Here is a 12,838-nt window from a genome sequence, read left to right on the forward strand (position 1 = left end):
CCCTTGGAGCGAGAGAAGTGTTTGTTTCCTAGATGCCGGATGGCACTGCGCTGACCAGGCCCAAACTGATCTAACCTGCTACAGTAAGAGACTACTCTTTGTACTCTTGACTTCTCGGCCCTGAATGCGATCTCCAACAGCCAACAGGGGTCGCACTGGCACAGGAGCCCCCATGAGTGTCTTTCGTGATACTGACCCTCTCAAGACGCTTTCTTCATTACAGGTCCTGGATTCTGGCACGAAAGATGCAGAGCTGTGTTAGGGCTACTGGAGCCTTGTGCGCCAGTGGACCTCAGACACCCAAGTCCTTTCCAGGATAATTGCTATTGTCTGAATGGGACCGAAGACCCTTGATTGTGAAGAAGCATCTCAGGCCTGTGGTAAAAATGACTGGAGTAGGGGCAGCTAGGTGGCGCAGTGGATAGAACACCGGCCCCTGGAGTCAGGAGTGCCTGAGTTCAAATTCGGCCTCAGACACTTGACACACTTACTAGCTGTGTGACCCTGGGCAAGTCACTTAACCCCAGTTGCCTCACTAAAAAAAAAAAAAAAAAAAAAAGAAAAATGATTGGAGTTGAGCTGACTCATTTGGGAGGGGTCACACCTGGCTCACCCTGAAGTTACATATGCTACTGAGGTCAGAAGGAGAAACCTCTCCATAGGCAGTTTTTGAAGGACCTCCCCTTTTGGGGGAGGAAGATTGAACCCTTGCTGAGGGGAAGCTGAGTCGCCTCTGGAACAATGCTGGTTTCTCTTCTCTCTCTCCTCTGCCTTCCTGATGGCTCAAGCAACTAGCAGACTTCCCAGGTGTGGTGAGTGAACACAATAGCCCTGCATTCCTTTGAATTAGCTTAATTGGAAATGAGCTGGGGATTGTATAGACTTAGGTTAGAGCTAGGAGAATTTATCTGTATTCCTTTTTCCCCATTTCCTTATCTTTGATTTTTATTAATTTTACCTTTATTGTTTAATTAATTCCCAAGTAATAAAATCTGATCCTTTTGTGGAAAAGAAGCTGTAAGTTTCCTTTCTTATTGGCCTGGGAGAAATATCTAAAAAGGCAGTTTGGAGGGGAGGGAGCTTTGAACCTAGAGGTCCCTCATCATTTCCAGGACCCCAATATTTCGGCGAGTCACCCATATATTAAATTTGGCCCACACAGGCCTCTGCAGGGTCCTGGAAACAGAGGTTCCCCCCCCCCCCGAGAATGTATGTTTCGTGAGAGCAAAGATTCTTTGCTCTTATGTCTTTGCATCCTGAGGATCTAGCCTAGCACATTATAGGGCCTTAATAATGTTTGATTGAATGATGTTTGGCTGTGCAGTTAGGCACCAGAGCTGAAGACCTGGGCTCCATGCTGACCTGAAGAATCATTTTGGTGGAGTGGCCAGGGTACTGAATTTGGAGTCAAGAAAACGCCACCTCAAAGCTGTGTGACCCTGGGTAAGTCACCAAATTTCTCTGTGGCTAGATAAAATGGAGAGGACCTCTAAGGTCTCTCCCGGCTCTAAATCTGTGAATTTACTAAGAGTTCAGATTTAAGTCTCGGAGATAATCTGGGGGATGCCCTGGATGGCAGTCCTGGCTGCCCATGTGGATGCAGGTGCTGTGTGTCAAGTAATCTCCAGGAGATTACAAATGGGTCAAGAAATTAGGGTAGTTTGGGGTAAATTTTGACAAATTGGGACAAGTCCTATTGCACTGACCCTTAAAACAGGTAGTGTTTTATTGCAATACTGAAAGTGATCCCAAGGAGAACACTATGGAGGTGTGTCTGGAATAGGGAAAAGAAAGACACGGTTATATTTATAGAATGGATAAATTGATTGTCAGTCTCATTATAATAATCTCCACCTTGGGGAGATACAGGGGAGAGTTTATCATAATTTGGAGTTCCTGAGAGCTTAAGCCAACCCCCCAGCGCAGGCATTTTTGCATGGAGGTGTGTTTGGGAGGGTTACATGTCATAAGGTGAATCTGAGGACAAATTTGGCCTTTTCCGCCCATATCTCTTTCTGATTCCCATGTCTAGATTCAAAATACTTTTCATTTATCAGTTAGAATTTCTATATGCTGTCTGTATATCATTGTTACAGTTAAGGTCTCTGTGACCTGCCTCTTTATGTTCTTGTAATGAGTGCTGATTAATGTGATGCTAATTAATAACCTAGGCCCTGACTTGTATTAATGAAGACTCAAGTCTGAAGTTATCCATTAACTGGGGTCTGAATCCCTCGTAGAGCTCAGATCTAAATTAGAGCTTGGGTCTTGGGTTTTTTTCTGTTAACCCTTGCTTTGCCTCCTACATCATTCTTTTCCCTGAGTTCTCAGGTCCACAGAAATAAAACTTACTTCTGGGGAATGAGGATGGAAGAGCTGGATGATGAGAAAGAAATGTTCATTTCGTTGGAATAAACACTAAGTACTTACTGTATATGCAGAGCACTGTAGTAGAAACTGAAAGTATAAATTCTGGCCCTCATGGAACTAAGATTTTAGTAAGGAGATATGACAGCTAAAATGCAAAGTACTATAGAATAACTACATTAAAGGAGAGCAAAACATTGCTGTGTAAGACTTGTGAGTGGTATGGTCTTTATCAACTTTGCTGGGTGTAAAGATCAGGAAGCTTCCATGGAAGAAATGCCAATTGGTTTTAACTTTAAATGATGGGTAGAGCTCTAATAGTAAATGAGGATAAGGGAGGGCATTTCAGGCATAAGTAACAGTGTGAATAGAGATGATGTAATCTGTGGTTCTTTTATTCTTTTAAAACATTTTTATTGCTTTTTTTTTGGTGTATTTACATTGTCATAATTTCACCAGTATATTTCCTCCTCTGTGAGAGCCATCTATCCAATATAGAAATAGTATTTAAAAAAGGAGGGAAAATAAGCATAACTGATAAGCCTTGTAATAGAGTCTTTGTGTCAAAAAGTATAAATATTTTATGTCACTTTATTTGCATAATTCCATATTGCTTTCCAAAATGATTTTTAGCAATTCACAGATCTACCAAACAATGAATTATTTCTATCTCTTGAGGTGAAATTTGATACAAAGATTTTTCCCCTATTCATCTGCTTCCCTTTTTATCCTTGGTGCATTATTTTTGTCTGTGCAGAAGCTTTTCGAATTCATGTAATAAAATCTAATTATTTTATCATCCATAATTACTTGTAATCATCTCCTTCCCATAGCTGTGAGAGGTATATGATCTATTTCTCTTCTATTTTTTAAATTATTTTTAATATTAAAGTCATATTGTGGAAAATTATATGAAATGTTGGTTTAATCCTAATTTCTGCCACACTTCTTTCCAATTTTCCCAGCAGTTTTTATCAAATAGGGAGTTATTTTCTACTTTATTAAACATTGGATTATTGAGTTCTGTTTTTTCTGATTCTCCCATGTCTAGTATGTCCCATTGGCCTATCTTTCCTTTTTTTTTTTTCCGGGTTAAGTGACTTGCCCAGGGTCACCCAGCTAGTAAGTCTTAAGTGTCAGAGGCTGGATTTGAACTCAGGGATTCCTGATTCCAGGGCCGGTGCTCTATCCACTGCGACACCTAGCTGCCCCAGCACCACCTAGCTGCCCCTCTTTCCATTTTTTAAACCAATAATAGATGGTTTTGATGGCTGCTGCTTTATAACATGGTTTGAGGTCTAGAAGTTCTACTTCCCCTCTATACCTGCCTCTTTTAGTCATTTCCCTTGGTATTTTAGAACTTTTTCTAAATGATTTTTTAAAATAATTTTATCAAGTCTTACAAAGTATTCCTTTGATACTTTGGCATAGCATTAAAAACATAAATTATTTTTGGTACTGTTGTCATTTTTATTATTTTGTCATTGCCTAGCCATAAGCATCGAATATTCCTCCAGCTATTTAAGTTCTTTATTTCTTCAAGGAGCACTTTTTAATTCAATGTGTAATTCTTATATTGTCTCTCTGCATCCAGTTTTCTAGATTATGTGCTTTGGTAGATTGATCTCTAGATAATTTTTCCATTTTGCAGTTATTTGGAATGGGATTTCCCTTTCTATTATTTCCTCATGGATTTTGTTGTTATTATTTAGAAATTCAATAGATTTTTGAGTTTTTATTTAATCTGCTGCATCTTTGTTTTGGTTAGTATTTACTGATTTCCTAGGAATTGTTAAATATGCTGTTATATCATTATCAGATAGGGATGGTTTTATCTTCCCTTTACCTATAAATGACCATTGCCCTCTACTTGATCTTTTTTTTTCCCATCTGCCTCAAAATCTCCCTGGATCCATACCCTCCCACTTTTCTGGGTCTCTGTTATTCATTCCCTTTCTCTTGAGGGAGGATGAACAGTCTCCCTGTGCACCAAATTCTGGCAGATTATACCCATTTTATGAAGTAAAACCTCACAGTTCTTTTTATATTCTTTTTATTAGTAATGATTTGGAACATTCTTAAATGTAAGCTTTACCTAAAGAAAAAAATTTAAAAAGATAAAGGTACCTTCTCATAGGTTTTCTCAGGAAGCAGTGAGTTTTCTGTATCCCTGGAGACCTTCGTGAAAATCCATAAGGAGGAGTTAATAGGTATGTAACACATGAGAGAATTCGTGTTCCGGTATGGCATGGATTAAATGTTCTCAGAGGCCCCATTTAACTCAGAAGTTCAGGGATTTTGGACAGAATGATAATGAGGAAAAAAGAGAAAGGGCAACTGCTCAGCTCTTTCTTTTCTCTTCAGACTGAGAAGGATGGATCAAAATGGATATTAGGAATTCAGTTCAACAATCATTTATTAAGTATCTTCTAAGTGAAATGGCTGCAGTTAGCATAGTGGCTCAGTGAATATAGAGTGCTGGGTCTAACCACGAAGATCTGAGTTCAAATCTGGTCTCACTAACTATGTGCCCCTGGGCCAGTCATTTAACCTCTGTTTGCTGTTAAAGGGTTAAAATTCTAGCTAGTCTGTCTAAAATATCTAATGAATGGTCGCCAATAAATTATAAGCTTTAGCAAGAGTTAGACTTTTAAGCATTTATTAAGGAGAATAAGAATTTGGTAGAGAGAGAGAGAGAAAGGCCTACATTCATCTATCTATTAAGTGCATTTCTCACTCCCTTCTCTGCTGGAGTCCTCAGGAAAAATCGTGAGTCAAAGCGCCCTTCTCCCCATTCTTCCTCCCACCAGCAAACGTCACTTCTTGACGCCAAAGAAAAGACGCATGGTCTTGCCCTCAGAGACATTCACCTCATGGCGCAGCTTTTCTACAGTAAGTCTCCAGCAGGTGGCGTCATCCCCATCCTTCCATTGCATAAGCCATTAGAGAAGGAAATGGCAAACACCAGTATCTTTGCCAAGAAAACCCCACGTGGGGTCATGAAGAGTCAGACACAACTGAACAACAAGCAAGAGAAATGCTTAGTGATAAACACACACACACATGCACACATGTTTTTTACACCAAGAAACCTACATTCTGTAGAAGACTTAGTAGTGATAGCAACTATTATTTACACAAATAAATAGAAACAAAGCAAATACAATATTCCAATTTCCCTTCCAGGTCTAAATTCCGTGAAAATCTTATGTTTCTAAGACTCTTGGAAGTTCAGTTCAACAAAGTCTGGGAAGGGTCTACAGGGTATGTCTATGTCAAATGAGAAAATGTATCTCAAGCATTTTTCTTTTTTCTTTTTTTTTTTTTTTGCGGGGCAATGGGAGTTAAGTGACTTGCCCAGGGTCACACAGCTAGTAAATGTCAAGTGTCTGAGGCCAGATTTGAACTCGGGTCCTCCTGACTCCAGGGCCGGTGCTCTATCCACTGCAGCACCACCTAGCTGCCCCCTCAAGCATTTTTCAAAACTTCAAGTGATAGATGATGGTGATTATGTCTAATGACAGTATACATACTACATGGAAGCAAGACTCAAGAGGATTTGCAGAGCACCACCTGAAAATTTAGAGACCTCTTTCTGAAATGGATGGAAATTATTCACTAACTTGTCTTCTTACCTCTTAAGTGACTGCCTGGATTTCTCTAAGTTTGAGAAGAATTCGAGATCATAAAAAGTCAAACACCGATTTTTTTATGGGGACATCTGAATTTATAAGCCATTCTATACCACCCAGAAAGCTGTTCTATGTAATGCTTAGTAGCAAAATGGAGAGGAATTATTCATTTGACTCAATACCAAAGCAGTGACAGATATGACAAAATCACCCTAACAACTTCATTCATTTGATACTAGATGCATCAATATATGTCACTATAGCAAGGGGGCAGAAGGTAAATCTAAAATATTTTATATATGTATGTTTTATGTATGTAAGGACTTCTGAAGAGTGTAGGATATGTCTCCTTCCCATAGTCCTCCTTGTCCCCTTTCATGTAATACATAGTTTCTTTTGTCATTTCCCAAAATGTTCTGCATATTCTCATGCAGCACTCAGTAGTGCCTACCTAAATATTCTTTTTTAATTAAAAAAAATGAATTTATTGATAGCCAGGATCATCTGAGATTTCGAGGGGCAAAATGATAAGTCAACATAGTAGAAAGAGCAGCCAACTGGGAGTAGTGAGATTTGGGTTGTGTCTGTAAGAGCCTAGGCAAATTGCTTTGCCCATCTCTTCAGTTTTCTGAACTGTAGAATGATGAAGAGGCTTTAAATGATCTCTGAAGTCACTTCTAGTTCTAAAACTAGATGACATTAATTCTCTTCTAGCTGAATAATATGGAGAAAATTCAGGGGACAGCCCTGAAAGACTAAAGGTGCCAGTTTCAATATCCCTACCTGTGGAAACCTGTAGAGCTCAAGGAGGGTCCCCATTTGGACAGACAATGAATACGTGGCTCTGCCAATGATAGCCACAGATTTGTTCTGCCCTGAACAGCTGTATTATATGGGTATTATATGGCTTGATCCTGACAGATGCACGAGGGAGCTCTCCATGGTCCTTGCTTCACTGTGATAGGCATTGTAGATGTGGTATCCCAGGGTTCCTGTTAATCTCCTCCACAGAAAACTTCAGAGCGAGTATTTGCTGGTAATTTTTGTGCATCCATCTGTAGTGAAGGGTAGATATTGTAAAGAAATTACCATTATTATGGTTTTAGAAGTTCCCTCCAAAGCTTAAACATACTGTACAAATCTTGTCTGTGTTCTCCCACTGTGCTGGGGACCTTATAAAGATATGTGTAAAGTCTTATATTTGAATTTTAAAACTATACTTCCTAAGGAGAAGGTGGGCAAGCTATGGCTAGATAGTAATATAAACTAAAACTATCTGGGGATTGTAGTGCACTGCTAGCTCAACAAAAGGTGGCACCATAGCAAGAAAACTGGCTTGGCAATGGTTAACGGACAAGAGTCCAAATGCTGGTTCTTTCACCTATTACCTATTATCTTCCTGGCCTCAGGCAAATCAGTGAACTTCTGTTAGCTTCAGATTCTCCATCTAGAAAAATGAAGGGGTTTGAATGGATGGCCTGTATTTTCTATTTGACTTTAAATCTATAATTTTATTTATTATTATCCTATGAGTAAAAGGTGTGATGTTTCACAAAAAAACTATAGGATCATAAATTGGAGAGAGAGGAGACAATAACAAAGGTGGAAAATAAGGAAAGAAGGGAGAAAGGAGAAAGATTGGGAGGGAGAGAAAGGAAAGAGGAAGGGAGGCAGGGAGGGAAGGAGAAAGGAAGGGAAGAAGGAAAGAAGGTAGGAAGGAAAAAGAGAGGGAAAAGGAAGTAAGAAAAGGAAGACAAGAAGGAAAGGGGAGAAAAAGAGGGAGGGAGGGAAGGAAAGAGGAAGAGAAGAAGAATTCATTTCAAGCAAACAGAATAACACTAAGATGTGGAAAATAATCCTAGATTTTTCAATTAGACTATAAGAACATGTGAAAGTCTGTTATTACTAGAAACAATAAATTGCCAGAGCCTGATGCCTAGAATTTGATTCCGTATGACTTGACACTTCATCCTTCTTAAGCTTGTTGACTTAAGTCATAGGAATTTATTCCTAGTTCCTGATTTAAATAAATAAATGTATGTATGTGGATGGATAGATAGATACTAAATATATGAAAAATTATGACAAAGAACCAGATGAAAGTCCTAACCTCATTCTGCTTACATTCACCACAAGGAGTTCAATTTGACTAAAACATAAGGTCTGTATTACACAGGAGTAGTCCACAAGATTGTACAGTTTTGTTTTAAGGACCAGATTCTAGACAGGTAAGGATATGCAGATTTATTCTCTAGGCAGTATGGTGCCAGCAATTTTTAGGGGCTACAATATAATTATAGTCTAGGAAACTTAATCTACTAAGGAATATGGTAAAATGACTAGGGTTTATGATGTTGGCAGGAGACCAATTAGGAAGGTATTGCAATAATTCTAGGAGTCATGCTCATTAAGAACCTGAACTAGGAAAGGGGCAGTGAGACTGGAAGAGAAGAACTGATTGCAGATTAATTATGAGCCTGCTGATTAATGTGGGATGTGGGAAAAAGGAATAAATCAAAGATTCAATGTTTGAAGCCTAGGGTCTAATTAATTATCCCAATATACCATATACTTGTCCAATTCTTGGGAAGATATGTAAGCAGTTTTTGTCATAAATCCAATAGTGTCCTTTGTGATGAAATAATGGGATTTAGCAGATACTCAAAGACCCACCTGGAGATTAATCTATACTGATTGAATCAAGTGAGAGTGATTGACTGCTGATTAAGCCTACTTCAAGTTAATTGGATTGTAATCACACCTGGCTATCCCTTAAGAAGGTATTGTTCTCAGAAACTAGACTGTGAACTCAACTTGAGAACACCTTCAAAGCCAATGGATTTGGAGGACGCCAACCAATCACCTTGAAGCAGTGTGTAAGGACCTCCTCTGTTCCAGATCTATAAAAAGCTTCCACAAACAGCTTGCTAGTGTGTTCCTGATTAAAGCAGGCTTGTGGAGGAGGACTTCAGGAAGAACCCAACCAGGCTGGAACTCTAGGCTAGACTGGTGTTGAAGCTTCTGATTTAAGGCAACCGCAATTTAGATTTTAAACATCACAGTTTGCATTCAAATCTGACCTCAGACATTTACTCTGTCACCTGCAAGCCCACCCTTTCAGAGATGATAGCATGGACACACTGATAAGCATGACAAGCCTTCTGAGGATGTTCAGATCCTGTGAAACTGTTCACTTCAACAGTATATATAGAGAAAAATCCCCCAATTATCAGGTCCCCATCTTGGGAGATGCCAGGACTGCTCCGTGGGAAGCAAAAGGGCTTTACTATCCTGAATACAGAAAAAGGCAGCTACACAATTAGTAACAGAAAAATCAGAGTGAGCATCAGGACAAGGTATCCTGAGCATCCCCAAAGCTCCAAGTCTCTATAGATCTGACAAACAACAAGGTTCAGAGTGGGAGAAATTGTAGTAACATTCCAATGAAAAAGCTCTCCCACAAAGGTCTCCTCCCTTAAATGATTCCCAGCTTCTGGTCTGCCTCTGACACCTGAGAAAACACAATACGATGAATCTAGTCCTTGTTCAGGATAAAGGCAGTATTGGACTAAAAGGGAGTACTTATAAGATTTCTGTGACACATAATTATGAGGGTCCTTGTTATTCAGGATGAGCAAGGGCCTGGGCTCTCCCTCCTTCCATCCCCTTGGTCCTCCTGCCTCCAGGGAGACAGACCTTTTTCGTTGAGGACCTATAGGCACCATTCCTGCCTGGAAGTACTACACCTGTATCCCCATCACCAAGAGAAAAACACGAATGGAAAAAGACTTTTTGGTATTTCTTTTCCAATTACTAGCAAAGACCTTTGGGAAAAGAAGGTCCTAGAGCTTCCATGGACTGTGAGACCTCTGTGTTCTTCTGAAAGCCAGGCCTGTTCTATGATTCTGAGAGTGACAAGCATTGCATCAGACAAAGTGGGGTCATTACAGAATCAGCAGATACTGAAACTCCTCAGGAATATCGAAGCTAACAATGTTGAAAAGGATGCCAGCTATGCTGACAGTTTTCCAGACTCAGAGCCTCCATCTCACTGCAGTTGGCTGAACCATGGGCTAGACAGCACAGACCTACACTGAGCCTAGAGTCATTTCTCTACATTTAAACCTTTAAATGTAGGATTCATAGATATCTTCTCTCCCACCACACTTTCAAAATTATGTAAAGATGTCCCAGTTCAAATAGTCTCTGCCTTTGTATAGCCATCCTGGTGACACTTGGGAATATCAGTTACTCAACAAGCATTTATTAAATGTTTGCAGTGTGCCCTGTATTGTGCTAAGTTCTAGGGATAAAAGCAAAAAAGTCCCTGCTCTCCTAGAGTGTATGTTCTAATGGGGAAGAAAACATAAATATTCAGGTAGAAAGAGGATACAAAGCACATATATAATATACACATCAAAGAATACACACACACACGTGTGTGTGTTTTGTATCCTCTTTATGTATCCTTTATACATATATGCATATATGTATGTATTTGTGTATGTATGTATACATATATGTACTACACAGGTAAGTGTGTGTGTGTGTGTGTGTGTGTGTGTGTGTGTGTGTGTGTGTGTATGCAAAGCATAAGTGGGCCATATCAAAAGTGAAGGCTTCGGGGAAGCTAGGTGGCACAGTGGATAGAGCACCGGCCCTGGTACCTGAGTTCAAATACAGCCTCAGACACTTAACACTTACTAGCTGTGTGACCCTGGGCAAGTCACTTAACCCCAATTGTCTCACTAAAAACAAACAAAAAAAAAGTGAAGGCTTCTTGTAGAAAATAGAATTTAAACTGGGCCTTCAAGGAAGCCAGGGGAAATAAGAAGTTGAAGTGAGGCAGGGCAGAGTATTCCAGGAATGAGGGACAGCCAGTGCAAAAGCAGAGAGATATTTAAAATGTAATGAGGTCCTTACCTGCCCCGCCCCAGTTTTGAGGGGGAAACTAAGATTACTGATAAATTCAGCAAGAGTTTAGGCTTTTAAGTATTTATTAAAGTGTATTAGAAGTTAGTGAAGAGAGAGGGCGTGAGAACAGATCTCATAGAATGGAAAACCCTACTCTCTGCAGAGAGTACAGATGGTGTATATTATAACAGAAAGAGAAAAGAAAAAAACAACAGCAAAACAAAACTGTTCATTTAAAGTCTCTGAAAGTCTTTTCTCAGATGTCCTCTAGGTGTAGTCATGGAATGGAAGTCTTTTCAGGGGTTGATGTGTGGATGCTGGTAATCAGACAGGAAAATTTCCTACAAAATTGAGTTTAACACAACTTTAAAATAGTTTTGTCAATAATCAAATCAAACAATGAAAGTTCTCAAAAACATGTCTAAGGGAATTCAGAATCTTAGTTGTTACACATGAAACATATAATAAAACAAAAATTGAAACATTCTTTAAAATTAATAATACTATAGTCCCCCCTTGTGGAGGGGAAATTGAGAAGACAATTGCTGCGATATTAATTTTTTAAAATAATTTTTATCTTTCTTTCATCACTTTTTGCATCATCTGCCTAATTATCCTCATGCCATTATGAGAAAATTTTAAAAATCTAATATAATTGGTAACAGATGTCAAGGCCAAATGCAACACTGTATTTATCATGACACCTGAGATAATTATGGGGGTTACCGTAAAAGAACAGAGAAATGATGGAATATGAGCATTCCCACACTTGAGCAATATATGCTGCCCATGCTGTATGCCAGGCTTAAAATAGGTGGATGTCCATGACACCGAACATATTAGAGGAAACTGGGTCAGACTTAATCAGATGCATGGTGTAACGATTGGAATAACGCCACCTGCTGGATACTAACTGTAGAAGAGTTCTGCCCATGAAGCGAAGGTCTTTGAGGGCAAGACCAGGAGTCTTTTCTTTGGCGTCACTTCCTGACGCGGGCTAGTGGGAGGAGGAAGGAAGAGACTGGCGCTCAGTCTCACTCTCTTTCCTTTGGACTCTGGTGGAGAGCGGAGCTAGAAATGTGCTCTCCCTTTAATAGATAGGAATCTAGGCCTTTCTCTCTCTCTTTACCAAATTCTTGTTTTCCTTAATAAACGCTTAAAGGTCTAACTCTTGCTAAAGCTTATAATTTATTGGCGACCACTCATTAGATATTTTAGACAGACTAGCTAGAATTTTAGCCCTTAACAATGGAATTGAAATGTCCATGGCATCAGGCATATAGGAGGGGGCATAGAACCCAGGTGAAGAACGAGATGGGTGGGATCAAAACTTCCAGCCATCTGTACAGTATTGTGGGAGGAAAAGAAAATAAAAAATTAAACCAAGAGAATCCGACCTCAACATTTGTCAAAAACCATTCCCTCAGCCATACCTTGACTTCATGCATGTCTCCCCTCATGTGACAGTTCAGTGTCTGCTCTTGCATGTATTCCTCTTGTGATTAGATGGCATCTTGGCCAATTGGCATCTGATAACTCAGAATAAAGGCAATTAATGTCTTAAATGATAAATTCCCATAATCCAAGTCTCATATGGATTTAAAAATTGAGGATAATAAATGATCACCAAAAAATGTGACTGTACCTTGACTCAGAATATAATATACAATTATGCAACAATTTCAAATAATACCTTTTTTTTTACTAAGTATACAATTACTTATGTGAAAAATCAGAACATATTTAAATACAAGTTAAAGCGCAACACAATCCTAAAGAAAACTTTTTTTGAAAAAAGAAAACTTTTACAAATTTTCCCCTCTTTTATTTTTGGAATATGCTTATCAAAAATAATACTTCTAGAATCAATTTACACTTGCCATGGCAACCAATTTGCCAGGGAAATGCTTTATAGAGTTCAATCA

At 39.1% G+C, this 12,838-nt stretch overlaps 1 pseudogene; it reads left to right on the plus strand.

Moving 5' to 3' along the window:
• Window positions 1–619: 619 nt before the first annotated feature.
• Window positions 620–12,838, plus strand: part of LOC122750928 — a 59,348-nt pseudogene continuing 47,129 nt past the window's right edge.

This window comes from Dromiciops gliroides, chromosome 3 (genome assembly GCF_019393635.1).
Source record: "Dromiciops gliroides isolate mDroGli1 chromosome 3, mDroGli1.pri, whole genome shotgun sequence".
Taxonomy (NCBI): Eukaryota; Metazoa; Chordata; class Mammalia; order Microbiotheria; family Microbiotheriidae; genus Dromiciops; species Dromiciops gliroides.